Raw genomic sequence first — 8,891 nt, 5'->3', positions numbered from 1 at the left:
ATTCTCATCAGAAAGAAGGTCGATCCTCCACGGGGTATACACATACGACTCCCGCACGCAAGCGGGAAAACGCTCATCCCTTTGGTAGCAGCAAAAGATCACCAAGGTACTCAAGCTTGGAAGTGCTCAGGTAGTAGGCATAGGCGCAAGGCTCGTACTGGTGGCCCAAGAAGACGATCTCCTTGCGAGGATGGTACCCCAAGAAATCCAACCAGCCAATGTACCTGCCTAAGGTGACGCCGCTGCCTTCTTCTTCCGTGACATTGGTGCCATCATCATCTTCCCATTCTCGGCATCCCTTCTCCGTCGACGATTTCTTCTCCTGGGATCGTCCAGGACCCAAGACTTCTCTCTGTTTTGGAGGTTTTTGCACATGAGTTGCCTGATGGAGGGCTCGAGGTCGGCATGATGCGCCATCTCCCATACAGGCGTAGTCGTCGGTGATTCTTCGGTCAGTACACATACGGACATACCTGGAGCTTTAGGCAGTCGACAATGGTGTAGTAAACCCCTATCCAAGACTAGCTCAAGTACGGCGTAGCCCACCTATGCTCGGTGACTTTGGTAACTCCCGGGGTTTTGATCACCATGTACTTTCCCCGTCAGCAGCGACAACCTGCAGAGATAATAGTTTAGCAAGCAAATTGTCAGTAGCTAGGTCGGCCCTGTGATGCTGCTATGGTGATTGGTTCATGAACCTGATGTTGAATATTTGCTAGGTCTCTTGTTTCTGCTAGCACATGATTAGCTTAAGTGTCTAAGTTAGTATAGTATCAGTGTTGATGCACACGACTGCCATTCTGTTGCACCATTCTTGTTCGATTTTCATTAGCTTGCTGTGTGGTCTTCAGTGATGAGAGATTATGATAAGCTGCAAGCAGGCCACTGCAGTACTGCACAGTTATCTCTACCGATTCTTAGGACACTGAGAGAACAATCTAGTTTCTTCAAATGCATTTTGGACTCAATATCCTCATGACCTTTGCAACTGAATAATCAGTTGAACTGATGTGACATTCACGCAGAGTTCTTATCTTAATTTGTCATGTGTACCAGGCAAGGCTTCCGCCATCAGACTTCTAGAGGAGTAATGGGCGGTGAGGCCAGAGGGACGGCGATGAAGAGTACACATCCAGGAGCTAATGCTCGAATGGTCGCCGCCGCACCCTCCGCCATGGTCGCCGCCCTTACCAGAAGGGTGCTTCAGAAAACTCCGCTCCTCCTTTGCACCTCCCGCAACCACCTTGGGCGCCGCCACCCTCCGCCATGGTCGCTGCCGGCACCTCCGCTATGGCCGCTGGGTTGGGCAGTTGGGCTGGCCCTTTTGTAGAAGCTAGAACCTCGGGAAACGCTGCCCAGCGGCCGACGCACTGAACGGCGGTGTAGAATAGTCCCACCTCGCGTAGCCAGCATGGAGAAAACCAAATTAAATAGCGTCGTCTGGCGCACCTAATCGCCGAGCTTGGTGGCGCAAGCTTGTAACCCCAGATGTTGAGGGGGGCTTGACGGGAAAGGACTACTGGGCCCGGTCGTGTCGGCCCTTGACCCAATTACATGGGGGAGTAGTTTCCTGGATTGCTGGGCCCGGTCGTGTCGGCCCTATATCCAATTACATGTGGGGGCAATCACCGTCAGCTTTTTTTAATCAAAATATTAACTGTACTATTGATACTACAGTTTTCTCAAAACCATGATATCTTGTCTTTTTCGCCGAGAGATATCCAAATGAGTTGAAATTTGGAGCGGACCTCACGCATCAAATTATCTATCACACAAAAAATTGGATTTTTTTTGAATTTTGCTAGTATTTGTTTTGAATTCTTTTCTGGCCGGGAGCAAATGAGCCTGGGCACCGATTTGGATTTTTGCTTCCGGCCTTCTTTTTTTCTTAAACCGAGAACACGAAAAAGCTAGTATTATCTTCACCTCGCTCCCAACCCGTTGTCGCCGCCTGTCGTCTTGGTTGGCGGCCATGGACAAATCAAAGAACGACAAAGGAGAGGAAAACGGTCAGTGCACTGTCCTTCATTGCATCCTTCTGCTTGCCCTCCTGCCGCTGCTTTTGATTTTCCCTACTAAAGTCACCTCCTCCTAATCTGTGTTCCCTACATAACGAGATCCTCATCTAGCGAAGGTATGTGGGGATTTCTTTTCGTTTTTGTTACGTATGCTTGACTTGCTAGGTCGAGATGGACTGATCAGGCCCTCGCTGCACCTGCTGGCATATGTGGTAGTTCAACAGCCAACTCCTTTTATCAGTTTAACATTGAGCTTGAGTATGGTGCGTTCAGAGTGGCCGTTTAGCTAGTGCATGGTCGTACTAGTTTGTGCATAGCCGTTCATCAGCTTGCAACGTCGAGCTAGCTAGCAATGAGCGTGTTTGCAACTGCTTCAAATGGCGCATACAAGCTATTGCCAAACAGGTCCACAATATTCTCAATACTTCAAAGTTCTTTCTTATGTCAAGACCGTGGTATTTTGTGCCTACATGCTAAATTACTGTAGTTCTTCAATACTTTGCTCAAACATAGTGAACTCCAGATTCCGTCCAGAAGGCTAAAGCCATGTGATCTACAATGTTTTGGTGTATATTTAAGCTGGCATTTGGACTGGTCTCTTAAATGACCGACAATTAGAGAAGACGTTTGATAAGAAGCAAAGTTTTAGATAGCCCTTGCATGATCACAGCTTGTTCTGTGTTTTCCAGTGCCAAAATGGCTATGTACTATGCTTTTCCTGCTGGCCCAGGCTCAGCAACAGCAATAGGTGTCACCGTTTGTTCTCATGATGCTATCTTGATTTGCACGAAACATTGCACTGGAAAAAGATTGTTTAAGTCGATTAAGTCCTCATGCGCATATGCTAGTAGGGGGAATCCTGAAAACTGACAAACACAAAGGAGTGGGAAGGTCTATACCCTACAGAAGCCTGCAGTTCTAGTAACCTCACTGTCTCGAGCCTATTTTCTTCTTCTTTTGGTTCCATATATTTTCTCCTTGTGTAGCACTTGCACAGTAGCAGTGTAAACTTATTGTGCAAAGCAATTTCAGCAACTACATGCATGTAAAAGCACTGGTTCCACACCTGGCAATTACAACATTGTAAATGCTGGTATAAATTTACAGAAGGGTTTCACAGTTCATTAATTTTATTCTCCAAATCTTCAATACTACTCCATATCTCACTATTATTGTTTTTTAAAACCAAAGGTAGACAAACACTAATATTGTTTCATTAGCTATCTAGCTTATGAAACCCATTTACTCAAATCAACAGAGACACCATTCTGATCATAAAGCAGGTCGATCCTGCACGGGGTATACACGTGCGACTCCTGCACGCAAGCCGGGAAAGGCTGGTCCCGTGGTGCCAACCGAAGACAACCAAGGTACTCAAGCTTGGAAGTGCTCAGGTAGTAGGCATAAGCGCGACGCTCGTACTGGTGGCCCAAGAAGACGATCTCCTTGCGAGGATGATACCCCAAGAAATCCAACCAACCAATGTACCAGCCTAGGGCGACGCCGCCTTCTTCTTCTTCTTCAGCGACATTGGTGCCATCATCATCGTCGCTATCAGAGTCCCATTCCTGGTATCCCTGCTCCGTCGACGATTCGAGTATCCTGGGATCCTCCAAGACCCAATACTTTTGTGCGTTTTGGAAGTTTTTGCGTATGAGTTGCCTGATGGAGGGCTCGAGGTCGGCGTGATGCGCCATCTCCCACACCGGCGTCGCCGTTGGTGATTCCTCGGTCAGTACCCATACCTGAAACTTTAGGCAGTCGACAATGGTGTAGTAAACCCCCATCTGAGACTTGCTCAGGTACGGTGTAACCCACCTATGCTCGGCGACTTTGGTAACTCCTGGGGTTTTGATCACCACATATTTTCCCGTCAGCAGCGAGAACCTGCAGAGCGATAATAATTTAGCAAGCAAATTATTACTGTAGTAGCTAGGTGGGCTATGTACGTGATGCTGTTATGATGATTGGTTCATGTACGTACCTGACGATGAAAACCGCCGCGGCAATGGACATATAGGGATTGCCGCCAGTAGACGGCGTGGCGACGGCGCGGCCGGCAATGACCAAATCCCATTCCGTGGCCGGGCGACAGTGGATCCGACCACATGTCGGCCACCGTCCCCGCGGCGCCGCCTTCCCGGACGAACGCCCTGTCGCTCCACCTTCCGGTCTCGGACGAGAACACTTGCGCCACGTACGGCGACGGCGGCCACTCCATAAGCCCCAAGGTGTCCTTCTCCTCGACGTGCTCGCTCTGACGGGGTCTCGCACGCTTCCGCGGTTCGTCCTCCGAGTCCCAGGACAGCCAGTCCTCCCCATCGTCCGTTTCGTCGTCGGTGTCGATCTGAGGCGGCGGCAACGACTCAGCGTCCGCGAAGAAGAGCCGCCCCACGTTGAACGGCGGCGGCGGCGGTGAGTCGGCAGGTTCGGGGGGCTGGGGCTCGCCGGGCAACTCGGGGAGCAGGAGCACCTCGTGGTGGAGAGACACGAAGGGATCGAACACGAGGTACGCGCCTGATGCGACTCCCGAAGGCTCCGAGCTCGGCGCGGGCGGCAGCACGGCTGACCTCCGCGTGGCCGGGTTGTAGACGAAGCGCGTGCCCTCATCGGCCTCGCACAGGAGGAGCCCGTTGCAGTGGTCCACGAAGGAGGTGCACCAGCTGGTCGGCGCATCGGCGAGACGGGTGTCGAAGCCGACGGCGGGCCCGCCGCGCGCGAAGAAGTAGGTGTCGCGCAAGCTTTCGGCCATGTTGATGAAGGCGCCGCGTGGCGCGCCCGGCAGGAGGTGTTGCGGGAGGACCAGCCTGCGGGCGTCGATGGTGGTGCGCCAGTTCGCACAGACGCGCCTGCATGCGGCGAGGTGGCGTGGCGGGACGCGGCGGAGGATGTCGGCGAGCACCTCTTCTGGGAGATCCATCCGCCGGCGGGTTCTCCGGATCTGCGCACGTACCCTGCGAGGCTTTTTTTGTTTGCGCCAGGGCTATTTCGCCCATACCGATTTCTTATACGTCTAGCGGCCCGGCCCAGTAACGAGGTTCCTTCGCTAGGCGCTGTAGGTTCCTGTAGTCACTCTATGCGAAAATCCTGTATGCCGCTCGTTGCGTCAAACTGCCGGCGCTTCGCACAGGCGAGCCACCGAGCAGCGACGCAACGGGCCGGCCCGTTAAACCGTTCCAGCACTCCCGGTTTTGGGAACCTTCTAGAGGTTCCCAGCTGGTTTTTTCCGGTTTTGGGAACTTCTAGAAGGTTCCTGAACCGGTTTTTATTTTCCTTTCTTTTTCTATTTCTGTTTCTGTTTCTTTTTCTTTTTTCTTTTTTGTTTTAAAAGTTTATGTTTTCTCCCTCAAAAAATGTTCGCGCTTTTACAAAAATGTTCAAAATTTGAAAAATGTTCGTGTTTTCAAATTTTGTTCATAAATTCAAAAACTGTATGCATTTATCAAAAAATGTTCGGAATTTTCGAAAAATATTTTGTGTTAACAAAATTGTTCAGAATGTTTTTGTTTAAAATTTTGACAACTTTTAAAAAAATGTTCGTGACTTCAAAAAATGTTTCCGTTAAAACAAATCCAAAAATGTTCATGAATTTCTGAACATATTCGTTTTATATTTTCTTCACGTATTCAACTTTTGTTCACGTATTCAAAAAATGTTCAACTTTCAAATTTGCTTGGAATTTTTAAAATTGTTTTCTATTTCTAACTTTGGTCTAAAAATGTTCTTGTTTCCTTTTCGGTTTCTTTTTTCGTTTCTTTTTTATTTTTCAATTTTTTTTGAAAAAACTTAATGTTGCAAAAATTGTTCGTAACCTTAAAAAATTGTTCCCACTTTCAAAAAACCTTCAGTTTTTTAAAAAATGGCCGCATTTTCCAAAATTGTTCATAAATTCAAATAATGTTCGCATTTTAAACAAAATGTTGTGGCATTTAAAAAATGTTCCCTTTTTAAAAAATGTTCATATTTTCCTTTTTTTGGTTTTCTTTTCTATTTGGAATTTTCAATAAATGTGTTCACTAATTTGAAAAGAAATCATGTTTTTGACAATTTGTTCGCAAACTCAAAATATGTTCGAGGAATTTCAAAAAAATTTCTCATTTCTAAATTTTGTTTCATAAATTTGAAAATGTTCTGTAATTTCAAAAAAAGTTCCAGCCTTTTCAATTTTGTTCACATACTCAAAAAATGTTCATGTTTTCTGAATTTTCTGAAAAATTTTGTTTTGAACAAATTATTCATAATTTCCAAAAAAAATCTTATTTAGAATTTTTTTCATGATTTCAAAAAAATGTCCCTGATTTTTCGAAAATGTCATAGTTTTTCGGAAAATTGTTCCAAATTTGGAAAGTGTTTGTGTTTGCCAGGACATTCCATTTTTTGAAAAAAGAAACTACTTTGAAATTTCTAAAGTAATTCGGATCTGCAAAGCGTGTCTAGTTCTTTATGTTTGATGCTAAGTTATGAGCACATACGAGTGTGAGGTGAGCTGGTAGGAACACATCATCTGGATCTCTCGATCCTGTGTTTGAATCCCTGGTATTGCAGTATTTTTTCAGCAATGCTCGTTCATGTTGATCGCCATCTTCATGGGCCGGCCCAGTCGGGGACGCTCCTGTGCAAAGCCGCAGCAACTTGACGTAGAGAGTGTCACATAGGAGGTGCCCACTCTATGGGCTATTTGGCATGCTCGTCGGAAGGCAATCCATGAAAATATATTTCAAAGTCCAGCGGGCACGCACCTCTTTGTTGATTGTTTCATCTCAGAGATATCAACCTCAAGGCCTACGCAACAGAATCAGGTGCGAGCTCCAACGTTGATTCAACACTGGCTTCCTCCGCCACCGGGCCACTGCAAGATCAAAGTGGATGGTGCTACAACCAAATCAGCAAGACACGGATCAATCGGTGTCATCTGTAGAGCCATTGATGGCTCGTTCATGGGAGCTTCAGCTATATGTTTTGAGGGTGTCTCCGACCCGGCGTCTCTTGAAGATCTAGCTTGCAGGGAGGCTTTGGCTTTAGCATCTGATCTAATGCAAACACAAGTGGTGGTCGCATCAGACTGCAAGGAAGTGGTCTCCAATATTTCTGAAGGCAATGGAGGAACACATGCGCATATTATCCGGGGATCAAGCAAATGGAGTCTGAATTTCAATCTTGTTCTTTTATTTTTGAACGTAGAACCACAAATAACGAGGCACATAGTCTCGCTAAATACGCGCTTAGTCTGTCTATTGGTCACCATGTTTGGCTGCTTCAACCTCCAGACTTGAGATGTATTCCATAGAACATTATTGAGTAATAAAGCGTGTGTTTTAGCCTAAAAAAGAAGCAAATATGTTCGTGCGTTGCATTGGAAAAAAAATCGCATACTCCTAGCACAATAAGCACCACTCAAGACCCCTTCGCAGGTCCAAGTTATCTATTTGAACCCCTTCGCAGATCCAAATTATTTATTTGAACATAGCGTCTCATCCATGTTGTGGTTATCCTCCTTCCCATGTCCACTGACCATGGTCACGGTATCCACCTGATCTCAATGCGTCCGAACGTGGTCAATTCCAAGGTGATGATCTAGGCCACCTCACTCACACCTGTCACTGAACCACGCTCGCAAGTGAACGTCTAATATTTTTAAAACTAATCTCTGGGCGTCACAACTGTCCTTCTTGATCTATTGCATACTCCCAGTCCATACACTATCGCTCTTGTGCCAACTCACATGAATGTTTTTTTAAACACGAACACTTTTTAAATCACATAAAAATTTTAAAGAGCATGCGTATTTTTAAAATTACGAATATATTTTAAGCACATGAACACTTTTTAGAATTACATGATTTTTTTAGAAAATGGTGATATATTTTAAATGATATAAACATTATATAAATACATGAACACTTTTCTTAATACTACACAAATATTTTAAGATGCATCAATGATTCCAAAAAATACATAATATTTTTCGAAAGGTAGAAGACTTTTTAAATGGCACAAAAAAATAAAACTTGTTGTGAGGATGCCCAATTTTTTTGCCAATACTAATTTGATTTGGATTGCAAGTGATCAGGAGAGGTATGCACGCCCATTGTATTTTCTAAGGGTGTGTTTGGTTGGGGAACCAACTGTCATGGAATGGAATGGTTCCGTTCTAGAGGAACGGGTCCATTCCATTCATGTGTTTGGTAGGAGCAAAAGAGAGTAACGGGTTGGTTCCGTTCCGGTGTTTGGTTGGAAGCACGGAGTGTAAAATGAAATGACATAAATTTATAAATTTCGGCAGCATGTCATTTATATTTTCAAGAAAGACAACATAACAATATATATTGACAAGTTCAACATATAAATGACAACACATAAAACACATATTTCAACAAGGTCAAATAGTTAAACACATTTGACAGCCATACATGTGTAGTTCATATACGAAGCTCTCCAAAAGCAAGCAAAGTGCAATAAAGCCATACATGTCCAAGTCATACTTGACAGCCAGACACGCCTAGTTCTCTCCAAAAGCAACCAAAGTGCACTAGGAAGCATACATGTCAGGTTCACATACTTGACAACCATACAACCATATCGAATTTAGAAGTTCTTCTTGATATACCTACTCACCCAAACAGACTTGTTGGTTTGGAAAAGTTTCATGAAGGCTCTTGCATTCTTTGGGTTGTCCACAAGATGCGCATAGTAGTGGGCTACGTGCTCTTCACTAAAATCTGGCAATGTGGAGACTACATCCCAAAGGTCATCTGGTATATCATCATCATCTCCACTAGACTTCACAAGCGCATCGGCCACAAGTTTGAACCCATCTTTGAGAATTCAATTAAGTGGATCTTCACGAACATGCTTTACCTTAGCCTTTTTTTG

Source organism: Triticum dicoccoides, chromosome 4B, assembly GCF_002162155.2.
Source record: "Triticum dicoccoides isolate Atlit2015 ecotype Zavitan chromosome 4B, WEW_v2.0, whole genome shotgun sequence".
In the NCBI taxonomy this organism is placed as follows: domain Eukaryota; kingdom Viridiplantae; phylum Streptophyta; class Magnoliopsida; order Poales; family Poaceae; genus Triticum; species Triticum dicoccoides.
This window is presented reverse-complemented; position numbering follows the sequence as displayed.